This window comes from Pongo abelii, chromosome 3 (assembly GCF_028885655.2).
Source record: "Pongo abelii isolate AG06213 chromosome 3, NHGRI_mPonAbe1-v2.0_pri, whole genome shotgun sequence".
NCBI lineage: Eukaryota > Metazoa > Chordata > Mammalia > Primates > Hominidae > Pongo > Pongo abelii.
The window spans coordinates 158,795,572-158,818,587 of NC_071988.2; the positions used below are offsets into that span (position 1 = coordinate 158,795,572).

Below are 23,016 nucleotides of genomic sequence, written 5' to 3' on the forward strand. Positions count from 1 at the left end.
TTGTATTAATATGGACTCATATGCTTTATTAGTCTGTTTTCATGCTAATAATAAAGACATACCTGAGACTGGGAAATTTACAAAGAGAAGTTTAATGGATTTACAGTTCCACATGGCTGGGGAGTCCTCACAATCATGGTGGAAGACAAGAAGGAGCAAGTCACATCTTACATGGATGGCAGAAGGTAAAGAGAGAGAGCTTGTCCAGGGAAACTCCCATTTTTAAAACCATCAGATTTCATGAGACTTATTCACTATCATGAGAACAGCATGGGAAAGACTTGCCCCCATGATTCAGTTATCTCCTACTGGGTCCCTCCCACAACATGTGAGAATCATGGGAGGTACAAAATGAGATTTGGGTGGGGACACAGAGCCAACCATATCATATGCATTTATTCTATGTTTTGCATTATAATATAACTATATGAGTTATTTTATTGCTCATATTCTTCCAACTTTGGACACTGAAAGTTCTTTAAGGTGGATCCTATATCTCTTTAAAATGTCTCCACCAGTGTGTCCATCCTTACTTCCTGGCATGGCAAGAAGCTCCCTGTTCTTTGATTTCTCATACCTCAGCACTAGGATCAGCAACTTATTCATGGAACCTTGGTTATTTTTACTGGAGAATAATATTGGAAATCAAGTTCTGGGAAGTAATAGGTTCTTTTTATTTTAATGAAAAAAAAGACCCAGTAGATTAAGCTATTTAAAAAGCCCATATTACAGAAAATGGATTCAATGAAAAGTAAATATTTCACCCATATCCGCATCCTTTTCCTTTTTTAAAATGCAGCATCATTTCAGGTGTACTTTGATGTTTTGTAGACAAATATGCATCTCTCTAATCATTTTCTTGTCTATTATTTATAGTTATCTACATAGAAGGAGAGGTGGCACACTTCAGTGATCCTTGTTTCTTTTCACTAAGTTCATATAAATATAGTATTTATGTAAGTATATAGATGGCATGGGATATGCAGTCCATTGTTAAGATATGCTCTATTTTTTTAAATGAAACTCTACAAATTATGTTTAGTTTATTTCCTTCCATTTGATGTTTTGCAAGCATAACTATGATCACTATTTCATAGATTCATTAATGTGATTTTAATGGAAAGCATACATGGATGATGCTAGGGTTATATTTGGGAGCTTAATCAAAATTAGCTGAGCAGAACAACATAAGGCTTCTGAATAATACCAGGGGAAGGGTCTTGACAAAGCTTTCTCCTTGATCAAAAAGCTGTAATTGTGATATGGTTTAAACCATGTAACCCATGTTTCTTGTCCCTCCTTCAAGTCTTCTACAAACATGTAAATTATCACAGTGTGAAATCTCTTTCCTGAAATTCCTCCACAGTTTTTCAGTTATGTCCAGCCCCAACCGATCTTTTTGTAGAATACTTAGAGCTTCAAGATCATATGTGTTCAAGTGCTCTTTTTGCCTCTGAGTTTCTCCAGTAGGTGCTACTTTACATTAATACTGCATGGCAATAGTGGTTCATGACTATGTACCTCTGAGCAATATATTTTGTATCCTAACAGTGACTTATGCATATTACTTGTCTGAGCTAAGCTAAAAGCTACAATGTTTACAACGATGGTGAAAATCAAAAGTACTGATAACTCGAGATTAAGTCAGGAATGGATTGGGTTACTTCCACTTGGCAGAAACATGTATAATGAAATAGAGTAATGTGAAAATGCAGAAATAATTTTTCTTTCACAGTCAGAGGCAAAAGAAAACAGAGACATTGACTAATTTTGAAACTCAATTTTCCATTCTTTTCTCCAAGAGGAGGCTAAGTACTGAATCCTAAGCCAAGTACTGCACCCTACAAGATTGTAATTACAGTTATAATACTAGTCATTATTATCATTATTATCTGTACAGGTTATGCTTGCTTTTCTTTGGAGATCCCATATATTTTGTATGGATATTTTGTAGAAGCAAGCATGTGAATATAGTATCTGAGCACATCCACTGTGACCCTTACTAGTGTTTTCTAGAATGGTAACTCCAATGCATGGTGATATGGTTTGGCAGTGTCCCCACCCAAATCTCATCTTGAATTCTCATGTATTGTGGGAGGGACCCTATGGGAGGTAATTGAATCATGGGGGCACGTCTTTCCCCTTTCCCGTGCTGTTCTCATGATAGCAAATAAGTCTCATGAGGTCTGACGATATCAAAAGGAGGAGTTTCCCTGCCCAATCTCTCTCTTTGCTGGCTGCCATCCATGTAAGATGTGACTTGCTCCTCCTTTTCTTCCACCACAATTGTGAGGCTTTCCCAGCCATGTGGAACTGTAAGTCCAATTAAACCTTTTTCTTTCATAAATTGCCTAGTCTTATGTATATCTTTATCAGCAGCATGAAAAGGAACTAATATACATGGCCAAGAACTTTCATACTTCTTACAGCTGCCAAAGTCATATAATGAACTAATTCAGGAGAAAAATAAATAGTATTCCTTTACAAGATTTATACAAGTTGAACACTATGTATCATTTTCTGGAAGCTATTGCTACTTGGCACAGCACTGTAAACTACCAAAGCTTTAACAAGAACATGACCATTGTTGAATCTACAGTAAATGAATATTTTGCTGCCTCTGTTAGCATTTGAATACAGCCTTTGCTTTTGCTAATGCCTTCTTTTCTATGCTCATCTAAAAGACAAATATCAGCATATCTCCTCAGGAAAGGGGTGCAATACACATTTGACATGCTTTCACAGGTATATTTTAATGATCTTAAAGTATGTAATCAATGGGTTGGAAAAATCTTTACACATTGTGAATTGTTGGTATTCAGATGTTTCATTTGTAAAATTTTTACATTGTCTACCTTCAGCAGAAAAGGAACCAACATCGTATTTATGCTTACCATGTCTTACCTATTCAAACGTAAGACACAACCCAAGGTTATACAATTTGGGCATAAAACTTTAACCTCTACTGAGAAATAAACCAATTGACTTGGCAGATATTGACTCTAAAGAAGTTGGTTTCTTTGAATGTATCAGATGCACATTTTATACCTGGATAATTCACTAAATTAATATACCAAGTAACCAAACAGCATCTAAGATTGAATGAAGAGTCCCCGACTATAAATTAAAAAGTCAAGAAACACCAGACGCTGGTGAGGTAGCAGAGAAATAGGAATGCTTTTACACTATTGGTGGTAATGTAAATTAGTTCAACCATTGTGGAAGACAGTGTGGTGATTCCTCAAAGATTTAGAACCAGAAATACCATTTGACCCAGCAATCCCATTACTGAGTACATACCCAAAGGAATAAAAATTATTCTGTTATAAAAATGTATGCACACACATGTTCATTGCAACACTATTCACAATAGCAAAGAAATGCAATCAACCCAAATGCCCATCAATGATAGAATGGATAAAGAAAATGTGGTACATATACACCATGGAATACTATGCAGCCACAAAAAGGAATGAGATCATATTCTTTGCAGGGACATGAAAGAAGCCGGAAGGCATTATCTTCAGCAAACTAACACAAGAACAGAAAACCAAACACCTCATGTCCTCACTTGTACGTGGGATCTGGACAATGAGAACACGTGGACACAGGAAGGGAAACAACCACACACTGGGGCCTGTCAGGGTAGGGAAGGGAGGTGGGAGAGCATCAGAAAAAACAGCTAATGCATGCAGGGCTTAATACCTAGGTGATGGATTGATAGGTGCAGCAAACCACCATGGCACACGTTTACCTATGTAACAAACCTGTACATCCTGAACATGTACCCTGGAACTTAAAAGAAAATAAAATTAAAAACAAAACAGATAAAACTGCTAGAAAGTGTCCTACTTTCAATAAAAAAGACAGGCTTTAGATCCTCTCTATGCCTTAGATTTCATGGAATTATATTGGTATCTATGACTAATTTCACAGTTGACAGAAATATTTATCTACAATATCATTTTTGTCTTCTTGTTTTGCTTCCACAAACCTCTAAGCTTTTTAATTTAAGGACTTTCTCTCAACAACAACAAAAAAATAAAATCCCTCTGGTAAGCTCTTCCTGAGACAAAGCATCTCACCTAAAGAAAAGATATGACCTCCTGATTTTTCATAAATCTTTTACAATGGGTGTCCAATGTTCTTAAGTGGGACCAACTTCAGAAATTTCCATTGTGGAATGAAACTTGCACATTCAATCAGAGGCAAAAGCTTGCCTCTAAGTATAATCCAATTTTCTGATATTTGGCTGCGTACTTGCCAGTACATAGCCACAGAGATAACATTCCCTACATGCATGTCACTGCCTGGAAAAGGGCATCACTCACAAGGTCTTCCACTAGTCAAGTAGTCATGCATTAATAATTAATACCCCAAGATTTTTTTAACTGTATATTAGGCAGTTTATTCAAAGTTGACAAACTCGAGTCTTCGAACTATCCGTGATGGTAATGGGAAAATGCTGAGAGCCAGGGCATTGAATATTTTCACAATAAACTGAATTTAAGGCAGTACTCTTGATATAAAACTACTGAGGCAGTCCACGTCAAATGACTGACAAATGCCTGGACATCCAGGCCTAATGAGATCTAACTCAGAAGGAGTATTCTGACTCCAAAATTTTGAGACCACTGAATTAGTTGTTCTTTGGTCTGCATTGCAGACCCACCTCACGCTCTGCTCAGTCCTGCTCCTACTCTTACTTTCAACAGATTTGAGTTGGAAGGATATTACCTAATAAAGGGCTTGAATCTTAAACTCCACCTCAGAGAGTATGTTTCTTGAGAACTCAACCTGTAACACCTGACATCACTATTTAAAAACACTAATGTAAAGTCTTTATAAAATCTGAGTGTTTCAGTAGGTGAAAGCTCAGGCACAACTACTCCAGAACATGTGATGCTGAAGTCAGATGTTTGTACCTCTGTGTAGAGTAAATGTGAATGTTACAGCTATAAATACAGACTTGATGGGGGTGTCTACTTTTACTTTCTGTTATTTTTTTGAAATGGTAAAAAAAGAAAAAAAACTAACAAGTAGAGATACAACAAATACAGCCTTCCTACACTTTCATGTGATTTATATTCCTAAATTGAAACTGTGCAAAAATATTTAATATCCTCAAGAAAATGGAGTAGTGTTTTAGGCTCAAAACTCTTTTGAATAAATGTCTAGCAGGAAATTCAGATGTTTTTGCATAATATCAGAAAAATCATTTTGTGGAACTTTTCTGAACATTGTAGAGCATTTAGCATCCCAGTAAGCGCGAGTAGATCTCCAGTCATCACTGCCACAACAGTATCCCGTTTCTAAAACTTCTCCTAGATATCAGTACATTGGGAAGCAATGGTGAAAGAAATTTTACACCCCTGAAAAACATTGACAAAGATGGGAAATTACTTGAAGTATGGAGCAAATGAACATATTATCAGACTTACTTTTAATAGTCCTCCTAGCCCATTGTAATAAGAATTGTCTAAAGGCAGGTGGGTAAAAACATAATATGTACCCATTTATTGTTTATGCTTCATTTTAAAATATATTTATAGTGGCATAATTGTCAAATGATAAACTTCATATATTAAAATTGTATAATTTGGTAAGTTTTAACATATATATGTCTGTAAAATCATAACCATAATTGATACATAAACATGTCTATCATCCATGGTTTACACATTTCCCTTCATAATCTCCCCATAATAACCCTCCTTATTCCCTGCTTTCCCATCACCAGGCAACTACTGCACTGTCTTCTATCACTATAAATTAGTTTGCATTTTCTAGAAATTTATATAAATGAAGCCACCTAGTATGTATCCTTTTTGTCTGGTTTACTAATAATAATTGAAAATTGGCAAAATAATTGAACAGATACTTGACCAGAAGACATAAACATAGCAAAAAGCAAATAAGATGCTCAATCTTTTTCATCAGCAGATAAATACAAATGAAAACATGAAAAGATATGTGACACAAATACATAAGTGGTTAAAATGATAATAAAAAATAAAACCATCTCAAGTTAGAAAAGATGCAAAGTACCTGAAACAGTCAAACAATGCTTGGAGGGATGTAAAATGATATAGCTACACTGGAAAATAGTTTGGTAGTCCCATAAAATTAAACATAAAATCACCAAACAAACAGAAGCACTTTACTCATCAGATTTTAGCCAAGTAAACACTTTAGTTTATGGAAAATCCTATACAGAAATGTTTATAGTGTCATTATTTGTAGCTGTTCTCAAGCTGAAATTAACCCAAAGTTCTTTCAACTGGTAAACAGAGGAATAAATCTGGGATATCCACAAAATTGAATATTACTCAGTAGTTAAAAAAAAACTACTCAATATACACAACAATCTGCACAAATCTCAAATGAGTTGTGCTGCCTGAAATATAACAGACTCAATTACAGGGTCTAAGGATATGATTAGGTTTCAGTATATGACATCATTTATACAACATTCTGGACAAGACAAAACTACAGGAACTAGAAACGGATTGCTGGTTGACAGGAGCTGGCAGTGTGAGGAAGGGTTATACAAAGCATTAAAGGAAAATAGGGATGGGAGTGGATGAGATTGATGGAGTTGTTTTACATCTTGATTATAGTGGCAGTTAACATGATTATACACTTATTGAAACTCAGAGAAATGCATAGTCAAAAAAGGAAAATTGTATTGCGTAACTATCTTCTTTAATACAAAAAGTGGAATAAAGAGATATGCAATTATATATTAGATTTTGTATAAAGTTCAAATTTATAGCCTCCCTTTCCTTCCTTCCTTCCTTTGAGACCACTGAATTAGTTGTTCTTTCCTTCCTTCCTTCCTTCCACTCTTTCTCTCTATATATATAGATGTGCATATATCATTTGCATATACACACATATATATATGTATATACAGAGTAGATTGGCTTACTCTTGGCTTACTATATATAGAGAGGATTAGTTTACTCTTATGCTTTTTATATTTATTTCAATTTTCTAACTTTATAATATGCCAACATAATTATCTTTAAAATTATTAATTATTCTAAATTCACATATTCATTCTTATAGCCTCTACACTTTTATTTTTATTAAAATATTTTAATAATCTATGTTTCATGCCTTTAAATGTCATTTAAAATCTAATACCCTTGGTAAATAGAACAAATGGTGGATTTCGCTTTTCAAGAATAACAAAAGAAAATAAAACCCCCCATAATTATGAATTACTTAAATCACATATATGACAGAGAATATTTTCACTATATATATTCTATAAGTTATTACAGTAATCAAGTACATTTATATGTGTTTTAGGTAGTTTTATCTGTCTAAGACATCATAAAACACTAAAAATAATTACATTAAACATACAATATTTTAACAAAAAAGTGGTCTCCATATGATTCTGAAAAAATAGTGCTGTTTGTATGAGTATTTATTTTTCAGTTGAGATCTTTTAAAAGCAGCCTAATTAACACAGCATATTGTTTTATAGAATATTGTTGGAAGAATATCAAATACCATAAAGAAAACATAGAAACTTGGAAGAGAGTTTTAATGCGTATGAGATAAAAAGCAAGAAGAACATTGCTGGTTTAGTTTCTGTTAGTGCTATGTTTTCTCTGTCTTTATAGCTCCAGGATGTACACTTTTAAGAAATTTTATATACCTTATGTTTTCAGTCTCCACTTCTATAAACTGTCTTATTCTTAGCATGCTAGACTCATGATCCTGGGTATTGTAAAATACGATTGTTAAAATATTGATTTCCCAAATGGGCAAAACAAGTGGCACTACATAAATATTTTATGCTCTCTGTTGTCCTCTATCATTGCCTCCTCATTGTAAGCAAACACCTAAGGGATAGAATATAACTTCCCTCACCGTTCTGTTTACCATGGTTAGAAGAACCCTTGATATAATACTGTAGCTCTGTCTAATTTCAAGAGGTCTAAAATTTTCTTTCTTTGATACTATAAACCAATTACTATTTCTGTATAAAATAGCAAATATAGTAATATAAAATTGCTGACAAAATTTGAACTCAAAAATATCTTGTTGTTAAGTAACTGAATGTGAAAAGGACAGAAAATTGATGCCATCTAAAAGCAGCAAACATACAGAATGGCTTATGGGATTTAATTTAAACATGATATGTATAAATTTAATGAGGTAGGGGATGTATTACAAGACAGAAATTTGACTTTCTTCTTCCCATCTAATCCAATTTTTTATGCTCCAAAACTTACTGAGGACTCACAAAATCTTTTGTTTGTGTGTGCTGTGTCTATCAATATCTACCATATTGATATCAAAAAGAAATTTTTAAAATATCTAGTAATAAATTAATTAGGGAATAACAATAATAAATGTACTAGGTACTATGAATAATGATCATAGTAAAATCAGTATACTTTTATTAAAAACATCTGCATTTTTCAAAATAAAATATTCAGTGAGAAGGGAGGGATCGTTTTATACATTTGCAAATATCTGTGAAGTCATGTAGATTCTCATATTTCTTTCTTCATTCAATATTTTGTTTTAGTTGGAGTATTTGGATAAAATCTGTTCAATTATTAATGTAGTTTAAAAAGTTACAATGACCTTTTTAGGTAATTGTGAATAATATTCTTTGGTTTTCACCAAAATTCAACAAGTGATAATTTCTTAAAGATTAATTGCAATATGGGATCAGAAACCCTCTCAGTGAACTTTGGTATTCTTTGGTACTCTTTCACATTACATTACATTATAATTTCGTGGCTTGTTTGGAACTTCAAATGAATTATTTACCAATGCATATTTTCATAATATGCATTATTTAAAAAATATTAGTTCACTAAGTTATATAAATCTTTAAAATTTTAACACAGTACAAAATATGAAAAGTTCATGTTTATTAATCTCATTACCTATCTCATTAAAAAAGTTTCAAGTATTTGAAATTGCCAAGCACACAGTAGAGAATACAAGATTTCTAAAATTTTAATTGTTGCTCAAGAGCTCACATTGTATTAATGGTAATGAAGACTGCCATTTGCTTTTCTTGAGCAGTCAGTCTCTCACTTGTTCATGTTCTCAAAACTATCTGCCAAATATCAAAGTCTAAATAATCATGTTATTTTTCTTTCACTTATCAAGTAAATGTTACATTCCATAAAAACAATGGCTGGCTCACCAAGCCACTAAAAGTAGTCCACAAATTATTTTCTCTGGGACAATCACCATAATATGTACTCAGCATTAAGTACTTTAGGCGTGCTCCCTATTTCTTCACACAGAATATTAAACATGCATAAATCAGTGGTAGATACCTTTAAAAATAACAATTTTAAATTTATCATTTAGGGCATTTATTTGAACTAGAATTGAACTAGAATTTTTAATTTTATTCTAAGTGTAAGGCAGTGAAGAACGCATTGACTACACGTACACTTGGTGTCTCCACTTTGATTCATGCTGATGTAACTGCAGTTTTAACTATTTTGGCTCAATAGTACTCCATTTTGTGTAAGCATCACATTTTTTAATCCATTCATCTGCTGATGGACACTTAGATTGCTTCCAAATCTTATCTATTGTGTACAGTGCTGAAACAACTTGGGAGTGCAGATATTTGATACAGTGTTTTTCTTTCTTTCGGATATATACCTAGCAGAGGAATTGTTGGATCATATGGTAGCTTTATTTTTAGTATTTAAGGAACTTCTAAATAGTTTTCTGTAGTGGTTATAATAAGTTACATTCCTACCAACAGTGTACAAGGGTTTCCTTTGCTTTACATTCTTGCCAGCATTTGTTATTGCCTGTGTTTTGGATAAAAGTCATTTTAACTGGGATGAGGTGATGTCTCATTGTAGCTTTAGTTGGATTTTTCTGATAATCAGTGATGTTGAACACTTTTTCAGATATTTCTTTGCCATTTGTATGGTTTTATTTTTTTGAGAAAAGTCTATTCAAAAATTTTTGCCTATTTTAAAAATTGAATTATTAGATTTTTATCTATAGAGTTTTTTGTGCTCCTTATACAATCTGGTTATTAATCCGTTGTCAGTGGTAGATTGCAAAGATTTTCTCCTGTTCTGTGGTTTGTCTCTTCACTTTGTTGATTGTTTCGTTTGCTTTGTAGAAAGCTTTGTAACTTGATGTAATACCATTTGTCCATTTTTTTTTCACATCGGAACAGCTAAAATACTAAGACAAATTTCTTGGTTTTAAGAGCTCTTATCTCAAATTAATCATATAATATATCATTACTATTTTTTGAAGTAAGAAATATTACTCTATAATTAAAATTATTCAATTACTAGAATGACTCAACTAAAATGATATGATGAAGAACTGTAGCTGGCTTCCAATTACAATGGACTATGGACTAAAAAAAGAACACATAAAGTCTATATCTATAAACAAACAAAAAAAAACAACCAAAAGGACTAGACAAAACTATTTTCTGACGTTACCCAAATGCCAGATTAAGACTCTGGTCCCAGAGAGAAAGAAAACCAACAAGTTGATCTCTACCATTGCCTCAGTTTTCTTCCAGGAAACATATTCCAGAACACTCATCAAGAAAGGAGATTGTCAACAGAACATGTTAGTTACACTGACTTACAGACAAAATGATGCACTTTAGGTATAGAAGTTGCTCCAGAGAGAAGGAAGGAAGCTATATAGGAAAAGGGTTTTAAAAATAATGTAATTATTTAGACTTTGGTATTTGGCAGATATTTTTGAGAAATTAATTAATTAGATTGATGCTTCAAGAAAAACAAATAGCAATATTCATTACCAGTAATAAAATGTGAGCTTTTTTTTTTTAGATAGAGTCTCGCTCTGTCACGAGGCTGGAGTGCAGTGGTGTGATCTCGGCTCACTGCAATCTCTGCCTCCCGGGTTCAAACTATTCTCCTTCCTCAGCCTCCTGAGTAGCTGGGACTACAGGTGAGTGCCACCATGCCAGGCTAATTTTTGTATTTTTAGTAGAGACGGGGTTTCACCATGTTGGCCAGGAGGTCTTGATCTCTTGACCTCGTGATCCTCCCGCCTTGGCCTCCCAAAGTGCTGGGATTACAGGTGTGAGCCACCACACCCAGCCAAATGTGAGCTTTTCAGTAAACAGAATTGTGGAAACCTTATGTCTTCTATTGTGATCTTGGCAAATTCAAATAAACCATGTGCTTATGGCCAATTGCTTTACAACCAAAGTGCCCACATGCAATCAATAATAATGATAATAGCAATAAAATTCTCCACACCATATACAAAAATTAAATAAAAGCAAATCACAAGACCTAAATGAAAAACCTAAAACTATTTATATAAAAAAATTAGGAGAAGGGCCTCATGATCTTGGGTTAGATAAGGATTTCTTAGATTCTTCCTAAAAATTATGATCAACAATTTTAATAGACATTTTACTACAGAAGATGTATAAAAGTTTAGGACACATGTTTAAAGATGTTCAATGTCATTAATCATTAGAGAAATGCACATGAAAAACATAATAAGATACCATTACACACCCACTAGAATGGTTATGGAAGAAGGAGACAGAAAATACCAAGTGTTGGGGAAAATGTACACAAATGGGAGCCCTCGTGCATTGCTAGTGGGAATACAAAATGGTAAAGTTACTTTGGAAAACAGTTGGGCACTTGAAAATTTTGACATAAACTTATCATACAGCACAGCAATTCCACTCATAGAAATCTACCAAAATAAGTGAACACGCAAGTCCATGCAAAGACACATGTGTGAACATTCACAGCAGCATGGTTCGTAATAGCCAATACCTAAAAAGAATACAAAAGTCCATTAACTGGTGAATGATTAAAAATATGCCGTATAGGGACAAATTGTAATAGTATGCAATAAAATTTAACAAACTACTAATACATGCTGCATCGTGTATAAATCTAAAAACATTGTCTAGTGAAAGAAGTCACATATCGCATGATTCTATGTATATGAAATGTCCAGAGAAGGCACATTTATTGAGACAGAAAGCAGATCAATGCTTAGGGTGAGAAGGGGGTTTGACTGCAAAGGAACAAGTTGGAAATTTTTGGAGTGACACGAATGTTCTAAAACTGAATTGTGCAGATTTTCACAATTGTATACATCTAGTAAAATTCACTTAATTGTACATTTACTATGGGTAATTTTGGTACCAATGCTATCCCTCAAAATCTGTAAATAAGACTGGCATTTCTCAAGATGAAAATATCTTGGCACTAAAACTTTTCAGAATCTGTATGACTCAGTAGTCATATTCAAATAGGTGTTTTATAACATTTCCCAATATTTACATAATTAACAATCTTTCCCAAACTTGCTGGGATATTTCCCAATTAAAAAAATGGAAATAATTAAATGTAAGTGAGAGCAGTGGTTTGGCCAAGGTTGTATGTGTTACGTAGGACCTAAACCTGACATCAAGTTAATTGGCTTAGTTACTTTAAATTTTGCTAAGCTAACAACTTTCTCAAAAGCAATAAAGAAAGTAATATTTCAGTACAATTTCTCTTCTCTACTTTTTAATTTTCTTTGCTATCCTGTTTCTGTGCCAATCTTTGTTTTCAATACAGTTAAAGTGACATTATTTCTAATCTTTCAGCAGGACTTTATAGGTCTATATTAAGAACACATGTCCCTCCTTCATTTCATTTCCTCGTATGCTCTCTTTTACGGCGTTTGTTAATAAATTTTGTCTTTACAAAAATCACACAATTTTTAAAACCTGAGTAAAAGATTAAAAGGGGAAAAAAATCACCCTTGATTTAGTCACTCACTAAGCTTTCTCACATGAAATTTAAGCACCACTGATGCTGACAGTTTCCTGGTTTTTCCAGAAGATTCTAAGGGAGATTTTTTCACACGTCTATGTCATGACTTCAACCAGCTGGCAGTGATTGTAAAATTCAACTGATTGTAAAATGCATCTAGATTTCTCAGAAGTGAATAGGTTGAAAACATGCATATTGATAGGGTTTGGCTGTGTCCCCACCCAAATCTTATCTTGAATTTAACTCCCACGTGTCATGGGAGGAACTTGGTGAGAGGTGATTGAATTATGGAGGCGGGTCTTTCTTGAGCTGTTTGTGTAACTACATATTTGAAATATGAGTTAATTTCATGTTCCGATTTTCATATGTGCTTGAAATTACTAAAAATCATATATATATGTTTTTTATAAGAAATTTAAAGTGTTCTTCTACCAGTAAAAACCAGGCTTTGGATCCTCTATATGCGTTAGATTTCATGGAATTATATTGGTGTTTATGACTAATTTCACAGTTGACAGAAACCGTTAGCTACAATATCACTTTTGTCATCTTGTTGTGTTTCCACAAACCTCTGGGTTTTTAAATTTAATGACTTTCTCTCAACATAAAAAATAAAATCCCTCTGCTAAGCTGTTCCTGACACAAAGCATCTCACCAAAATAAATGATATGACTCCCTAACCTTTCATGAACTTTTTATAATGGGTGTCCAAAGTTCTGAAGTTGGGACAAACTTCAGAAATTTCCATTGTGAAATGAAATTTGCACATTCAATCAGAGGCAAAAGCTTGCCTCTAAATCTAATTCAGCTGGCAAATCATTTGAGCCCAGGAATTTGAGACCAGCCTGAATAACATGGTAAAATGCGATCACTACAAAAACACTCAAAGCAGCCAGTCATCGTGGTGGCACCTGTGGTCCCAGCTACTCAGGAGGCTACAGTGGGAGGATTTTAGCATCATTGTAGTCCAGTGTGGGTGACAGAGTGAGACTTTGTTTCAATAAATAAATAAATAAAAATAAAGTATTTGCCAAAAGACCTTCTGCGCATTCTTTTTGGGGAAAAAAAATGAGTAGATTTATCATTTATTCAGTGTTAGTAATTAAAAATTATTTCTGTCCCTATAACACTTATGAAATAAGAGAAAAAAACTCCATTTATCACTAGGAAAATTAGATAGATATTCACAGTTTATAAGTTTTGATTTCAAACTGTAAACATTTATTCTTCACAAATAGCATTTTTTAAAACGTAAAACTGGCATTATATTATGAATTAGTTTTTAAAAAAGCAGACTCTCTTCTGAGGTGGCTTCCATTGGAGCTACTGTTAAGGCATGCAATGGTGGATGGAAATATTTGACACTCTTAAACCTCTGAATCCTGAGTTAAATAAATCTCATAAGAAATCATATTATTTATGCATCATGCTTTTATTAATTTATTTACACTATAATATGCTCCAGAAGATTTAAGGAGAAAAAAGATTAAAAGATGTGTAAATAATGTACATCTAATTTATGGTCTTGGCAATAGCTTGGCTGAAAAAAAGTATAGAATATATGACATAAGATTATTTTTGGAATTGAATACTTGAAAATATTAATCACTGTTGCTGCCTCTGTATGTGTGTGTCTGTGTGTGTATCTGTGTTGCGTGTACATACCTGTCTGTACACAACTGCATCTACACTTCAATCAGGGATTGACAATACTTTCTTGACTACAATCTGGTAATGTTTGACTCGTGGGTGTTCATCTCTCAAGGGCTTTACGCACTCCTCCTTGAAATACCTTAGATAATAAAAATGATTACATATTAAATAAATATTTGTTGTATTCAATTAAATTTAATTTGAATCTAGGAATAAAAGGAAAAAAACTGTCATAATTTAGCACATTTAGTTTCAGGCAAAAAATGCAGCAAGCTAACATTTCACACATTTGTCTTTGTAGAATTAAAAAATACATATAAGTGATTCTGATTTCTCAAATGATCACTTCTAAGTCCTTGGTACTTAAAGTAATAATAAAACTTTAAAATAATTTATCAGTAATGTTTCCATAATGTTAAATTTTATCGAGACTCTTGTGGTTGAAGAAGAAAGTTCTCAAGCTGTGAGTTATTTTAAATTTATAAATCTTATTTAGCCACATGCTATGATAAATTTTTATCTTTTTTTTTTTTTTTTGGAGGTGGTCTTGCTCAGTCACCAAGGCTGGAGTGCAGTGGCACAATCATAGCTCACTGTAACCTTGAACTTCTGGCCTCAAGAAATATACCTGTCTTAGCATCACAAAGTACTGGGATTATAGGTGTGAGCCACTGTACCCAGCCAGATTCATTGTAAACAAGAAATATATTGCAAAGGACAGAACAAAGTATTTTGATGTATTTTATTGGCTATGCCTCCTAGAATTATACTTATTAATATTAATATTTATTTTATTAAATTGTAAGAAAATTTGCACATGATTAAGTTACATAAATTTAATTGTACAGAAATGACTAGAAAGAATACAGAAGGCTATGTTTTTTTTTTTTCAGAGACAGGGTCTCAATATATCACCCAGGATGGAGTGCAGTGGTGCCATCATGACTCGCTGCAGGCTCAGCCTCCTGAGTTCAAGCAATGCACCTGTCTCAGCCTCCAGAGTAGCTGGGAATACAGGCGCTTGCTACCATGCCCAGCTAATTTTTTGTATTTTTAGTAGATACAGGTTTTCACTATTTTGTCCAGTCTGGTCTTGAACTCCTGAGTTCAAGTGTTCGCCCCCTCAACCTCCCAAAGTGCTGGGATTACAGGAATAAGCCGCCATGCCCAGCCTGAAGGCATTTTTTTTTTTTTTTAACATTTCAAATAGCCGCTTTTTTCCAAAGACTTCAAATGTTAGTAATGTTAAATGGCAGTTTTATGCATGCACTGGGAGAATAGCAAAGCTGCCATGTGTAATTGATTCAAGATTCTGGCTGATTATACTTTGCTACTTTTAATCAGATATCTAATGAGTGTGATTACTGGAAAATATTCTCTATAGAATGTTTGAAAAATTCTTCATTGCAATGAGTCTGTTATTTATGGTATATAACTTCATGACGGGAAAAAGTGTAATAAACCAATGTTTTCATTAACAGTGCACTAACATAAAAAAATCCTTTACATTACATAGCTTATCTAATTTTTATCAATTTGTTCTAAAAAATACTTTTCCTAAAATTCATCATTTGTGCAGTAAGCATAGCAGACATGTTGTGTGAAGTTTGCTTGGATGGAATTAGCTTAAGATGTCTCTGAATGCTGGCAAGAAGCTAGCAGCTACAGGGAACACTCTCTATATCTACAGTTCCAAGACATTCTTGTGGGCACAAGAAGCTGTTACTGCCCTCGCTCTGTGCGGATAAGAGATGGGAAAGACTTTCTGTCCTGTTACTCTGAATGACATTTTTATTAGTACCCTCTGGCGACTAACACAAGACCAGACTCCACACTCTGCATCTATAGACTCTGACTTTCAAGTTTCTTCAGAAAAATACACTACAAAAACTTCTGTTCAACAAGCCAAGTTTGTTGGAGTTCTACTTAGAGAAATTATAAAAAATTGAGTGCACTGTTTCTTGTTACCTAGGACTATAAATTACTTATTTTCAATTTAAAATTCTGTGTGTGTCTGTGTATTATAAAATTTGGCAGGAAATGTGGGCTGAGCTTACCCTCTTTATTCATTTTCTCACTGCGCCTGCCATTGATAGATATATGGATGATAATCACAGCTACTTCCAGGATAATAGTTGCCAGCAGTATTTATCAACATCTACTAGCATATCATCAACAGAAGGAATTTCCTCAAGTGACCAATCAGTTGATGATGACACTCCAATTATTTCTCTAGTATACAATCAAATTTTACTATTAATAAAATAAATTGCTTAAAATTTCTCCCCAAATACTGAATATCAACTTCTGGGCCTCAATAACAAAAAGATCTTCTATTGAGTTTCAGACAAGTGTTACTAAGAAATCCTTAGATAAGAGTGATATTTGGTACCAGAAAAGGAAAGAAGAGCCTCCTACAATAAGTAGGGCTTGAGTGTGATAAATCTGCAGCAGTTGGTGCTGTGAGATATTTTTAAGACTAAGTAAGAGAGGTACTTTCATAAACTGTGCCTTTATCAGTAAGATCTAATCTTGACTACAATGTATTAACCCCCATTAAAAAGATGGAAAGGTTAAATACAAAATGTTTATCACACCCATCTTTACTTTTGAAGCAACTGCTGTATAAAGAAGCCATGTAATTTGCTAAGTGTGATACAGCTACCCTCAAGCGTCCAGCCATCTGGCAGAGCAGCGTAGGATATAAGAAAATAGACTCTGGAGTCAGCCCCCTGAGTTTGCATTTCTGTTCATCCTTTTTTAATTGTGCATACCTGGACAAATTATTTAAACTCCTTGTGCTTCATTTTTCCCAAAAAAGGAAGTACCTAATTAAAGTACCTAATCCCTGGCATTGTTACAAGTATTAAATATTTTAAACTAATACATGTAAAACAGTGAGATATGTGTGGTTTTTATTATAATTAGTCTAATGGTAGGTATAACTTGGACCTAGATGCATACTTACTAGCTTATTTATTTATGTATTTACTGAGACAGAGTTTTGCTCTTGTTGTCCAGGCTGGAGTATAATGGTGCGATCTCAGCTCACCGCAACCTCCACCTTCTGGGTTCAAGCGATTCTACTATCTCAGCCTCCTAAGTAGCTGGGATTACAGGCATATACCAACATGTCCAGCTAATTTTGTATTTTTAGTAGAGACGGGGTTTCTCCATGTTGGTCAGGCTGGTCTTGAACTCCTGACCTCAGGAGATCCGCCTGCCTGGGCCTCCCAAAGTGCTGGGATTACAGGCTTGAGCCACCGCGCCCAGCCCACTAGCTCCCTTTTATACTACTCCTACTACATTCATGGGCTACATCATTATTCTCCTCTGTACTATCAACAGTCCATTTTCCATTCCTCAATTTGAAGTGAAGTACATATCTGATAGGCCACTCCTCTGCTCTCTTACCTGAAATGAGTCTGCATATCCTCTCTCCTCTTCCATTCCCCTAGAATGTGTTGGAGTAGTTCTTTTCATTGTTTTTTAACCTTCCTTTCTTCTTTCCTTCTGGCCTAGAAACTTTTTACTTGTTTCTAATCTTATATGCTGTCCCCTCCAGCCTGCCTTCTGTTATCCATCTAATTCTGGTAGGTTTACTTTTGAGAGGTCTTCTTACACGCTGCACTCCTGTTAAGCTGCATGATATCAACATTTCTAGTGTACTTCGGCTGAAGTTGTTTCTCTCTCTCTCTCTCTCTCTCTCTCTATCTTGTGCGTGCGTGTGTGTTTTATGCCATTATCTTGTAAGGACTTAGTATAGACTGGGCTTTTGTTTTGATTGTTGTTTTTCTGGATTTGTTTGTTTCACTTGCTAAAAACATACAATCTCAAGGAGAATACAGCAATTTGTTCTACAGGAAGCCACCACACAAGTACAGTTTAATTTTAGCTTATGATGTGGTGAAGTTGATGATGTGTTTGGAATCAAAACACCCTAGCCCCCCACCATTTATTAACTAACAGTATAATTTTGTAAAAAGCTTTTTACTTAAGCCTTTTGAATCCTCTGCTTTAAAATATTAATAGCCATTATATAGGGTAAATAATATAATTAAAGAAATTATAAAGAACTCTTCAAAATTTTTGAATAAAATTTAATCGAATCTGAAAAACACATTTGCAATGGATAATCACCAATGAAAATTGTTAGTGGATAAAATATTTATAAGGCACTTATTTTACTAACATTTTAGATCATCTTATTAAATTTATATAATTGCTTTATGTTTCCATTTAGTTAATTGACCTGTATTATTCAATAATTTGAATTGTAGGAGTTAGTAGTTTTCACAACTACATTTTAATATTACTCACAAATTTCATAAGTATAATTTGGGCAAATACAAAGCAACACTTGTGGATCACAATAATAAAATAAAACATGACATATCTAATACATTACAAAATAATTTTAGCACCATTTAGTATAGGACTAAAATTCTGATGTTGATAATTTGGAAAGCAAACTCTTGTTCACATAAGACCAATCATTTGTGTGCAATTACCTAATAAAATATCTGATGACTAAAGTATCATATAAAATAATAAATATGTAATATCTTCATGTAATAAATCTAATAGATGTGCATCATACTGTAACAACAAATGTTGCAAATTCTCCAGTGGCTAAACATCAAGTTATAACTCATGATATATTTATCTTTCCTAGGTTCACCTATAATTAATATTTTTTAATTATATTATTAATTGGAAAAAATAAACAATAAGATATATCTTGAGCTTACTTTTTAAACTGTGCTTGATTCCAGTGCTCTCCCTTCTACCCAATATGTGGAGAAGAAGAGAGGAAGAAAAGGAAGAAGAAGGAGGAAGAAGAAGGAGGAAGAAGAAGGAAGAAGAAGGGGGAAAAAGAAGGAGGGGAAAGAAGAAGAAGAAGAAAAGAAGAATAAGAAGGAGAAGAAGAGGAAGAAGAAGAAGAAGTAGAAAGAAGAAGAAAGAAGAAAGAAGAAGAGCAAGAGCCAAATAGCTTCATCCCATACTGCTCACCTTTTCTAGATTTTTGGTTTTGCTTGATTACCAACATACAAAAAAAGTGAATTGAATAATGTAGCTCCTGTTGACACTGGCTTAGGAAGCAATTGAGCTGCCCATTTTTCAAAGATCACAGAGTGTATTAGTTTGTTCTCATGTGGCTATGAAGAAATACCTGAGACTGGGTAATTTATAAAGGAAACAGGCTTTATTGACTCACAGTTCTGCACGGTTTAATTGACCTACAGTCCTGCATGGTTTGGGAGGCCTCAGGAAACTGATAATTGTGGTGGAAAGCACCTCTTCACAGGGTGGCAGGAGAGATAATGAGTGCCAGCAGGAGAAATGCCAGACACTTATAAAACCATTCGATCTTGAGAGAGCTGACTCACTATTACAAGAACAGCATGGAGGACACTATCCCCATGATTCAATTACCTCCCACTGGATCCCTCCCATAACACGTGGGGATAATTCAAGATGAGATTTGCTTGGGGACATAGCCAAACCATATCATTCTCTCCATGGCCCCTCCCAAATCTCATCTCCTCACATTTTCAAAACACAATAATACCTTCCCAACAGTCCTCCAAAGTCTTAACTCATTCCAGCATTAACCCAAAAGTCCAAGTCCAAAGCCTCATCTGAGACAAGGCAAATTCCTTCAGCCTATCAGACTGTAAAATGGAAAGCAAGTTAGTTACTTTCTAGATAAACTGGGGATGCAAGCATTTGGTCAATACACCCATTCCAGATAGAAGAAATTGGCCAAAAAAGGGGGCTACAGGCCCCATGCAAGTCCAGAATCCAATACAGCAGTCATTAAATCTTAAAACTTGGAATGATCTCCTTTGACTCCATTTCTCACATTCAGGTCATGCTGATGCAAGAAGGGACTCCCACAGCCTTGGGCTGCTCTGCCCTGTGGCTTTGCAGGAAGGGTACAGCCTCCTCCCAGCTGTTTTCACTGGCTGGCATTGAGTGCTTGCTGCTTTTCCAGGGCACACTGCAAGCTGCCAGTGGATCTACCATTCTGGGGTCTGGAGGATGGTGGCCCTCTTCTTACAGCTGCACTAGGAAGTGTTCCAGTGGGGACTCTGTGTGGGGGCTCCAAACCCAGATTTCTCTTCTTTACTGCCATAGCAGAGGTTCTTCATGAAGGCTCTGCCCCTGCAGTAAATTTCTGCCTGGACATCCAGGCATTTCTATACATTCTCTGAAATCAAGTTGGAGGTTCCTAAACCTCCATTCTTGACTTCTGTTCACTCACAGGACAAATACCATGTGTAAGCTGCCAAGGCTTGAGGCTTGCACCCTTTGAAGCAATGGCCCAAGCTGTACCTTGGCCCCTTTTAGCCACAAATGGAACTGAAGCAACTGGAACACAGAGCACCATGTTCTGGGGCTAAACAGAGCAGGGGGGCCCAGGGTCTGCCCACAAAACCATTTTTCCCTCCTAGGCCTTCAGGTCTGTGATAGCAGGGGCTGCCATGAAGGTCTCTGACATGCCCTAGAGATATTTTCCCCATTGTCCTGGTGAGTAACTTCTTAATCCTTAGTTATGCAAATTTCTTCAGTAGTCTTGAATTTCTCCCCAGAAAAGGTGTTTTTGTTTTGTTTTGTTTTTGTTTTTTTTTTTCCTATAGCATCAGCAGGTCACAAATTTTCCAAAAGTTTATGCTCTGCTGGCTCTTGAAAGCTTCACAGCTTAGAAAGTTTTTCTGCCAGATACCCTAAATCATCCCTGTCAAATTCAAACTTCCATAGATCTCTAGGGCAAGGGCAAAATGCTGCCAGTCTTTTTGCTAAAGCATAACAAGGATCATCTTTATTCCAGTTCCCAAAAAATTCCTCATCTCCATCTGAGACCACCTCAGCTTGCACTTTATTTTCTATATCACTATCATCATTTTGGTCATAGTCATTCAACAAGTTTCTGGAAAGTTCCAAACTTTCCCACATCTTCTTGTCTTCTTCTGAACCCTCCAAACTGTTTGAATCTCTGCCTGTTACCCAGTTCCAAAGTCACTTCCACATTTTTTGGTATCTTTATATCAGCACCCCACTCTCTGCAGTAACAATTTACTATATTAGTTTGTTCTCATGCTGCCATGAAGAAATACCTGAGACTGGGTAATTTATAAAACAAGAGGTTTAATTAACTCGCAGTTCCACGTAGCTGGGAAAGCCTCAGGAAACTTAATCATGGTGGAAGGCACCTCTTCACAGAGTGGCAGAATACAGAATGAGTGCCAGCATGGGAAATGCCAAGACACTATTAAAACCATCAGATCTTGTGAGAGCTCACTATCAGGAGAACAGCTTGGGGGAAACCACCCTTAAGATTCAGTTACCTCCCACTGGGTCCCTCTCATGACACGTGGATTATGGGGATTACAATTCAAGATGAGATTTGGGTGGTGACACAGCCAAACCACAGGGAAGGTGGCGAAATGTAAATATTTGGTAATTTAGTGTTGATACTTTTTTCCAAACACTATCATTTTCAAAAGAATATTTGGATAATTTTTTTTTGCTCTGTGAGGAATACTTGTGTTATGGAAAGCACTTCTTCATTACCAATTATGAATGTTTGAAACATTATTTTGTTCTCTTGCTGTAAATATCTGTGGGTTTCACTCACAATTTATATGGATCACCATTTAACCTATATGTCAGATAATTAGGTTTTCCCCAAAATAAAATTTGAAACTCTTAGACGATTAGCTCCATCAATGACATATGAGGTGGGTCTATTAGACACCTCATACACATCATCTGAGCTATTGAATACTCCCTTCACTGTAGCCACCATAGCAGCAGCCCTGTGTGGACTGACAGGTTTTATTGACAATAGCTGCCTTAATAATGTAGACTGAGTGGCTTATAAACAGAAGAAATTTATTTCTAATAGTTCTGGAGACTGGGAAGTCCAAGATCAAGTTGCCATCAGATTTGATGTCTGATGAGGACCCAATTACTGATAATGGGCTGTCTTCTTGCTTCTTTCTCATATGGGCAAGGGTAAAAGATCTCTCTTGTGTTCCTTTTGTAGTTACTAATACTATTCATGAGGGCTCAGCCCCTAAGATCTAATTACCCCCAAAGTCCCACCTCCAGATACCATCCCCTGGGGGCTTAGGATTTCAACATATAAATTTTGATACGAGTTGGGGAGACACAACTATTCAGTCAATAGCAAAAGCTCTGTATTTCATGTCTATAACTCTTGACTTATTACTCCACCTTAGGGCTTCTTTATTGCCTCTGATGTATTAGATGCCAGAGAATGCTGGGTGCAGTGGCTTATGCCTGTAATGCCAGCATTTTGAGAGGTGGAGGCAGGCAGATCCCTTGAGCTCAGGAGTTGGAGACCAGCCTGGGCAATATGGAGAGTCCCTGTCTCTCCAAAAAATACAAAAAAAAAAAAAAAAAAAAAAAAATTAGCCAGCTTGGTGGCACGTGCCTGTAGTCCCAGAAACTCAGGAGGCTGAACTGAATCACTTGAGCCTAGGAGTTTGAGGTTGCAGTGAGCTGTGATCATGCCACTGCACTCCAGCCTGGGCAACAG

At 35.1% G+C, this 23,016-nt stretch overlaps 1 long non-coding RNA gene across 1 annotated transcript in view; it reads right to left on the reverse strand.

Moving 5' to 3' along the window:
* Positions 1-23,016, reverse strand: part of LOC129059085 (uncharacterized) — a 112,191-nt gene that overhangs the window by 21,931 nt on the left and 67,244 nt on the right. The window contains exon 3 of the long non-coding RNA XR_008524775.1: positions 14,460-14,586. This is a non-coding gene — a long non-coding RNA (uncharacterized LOC129059085). The remainder of the gene's footprint in view (positions 1-14,459; positions 14,587-23,016) is intronic.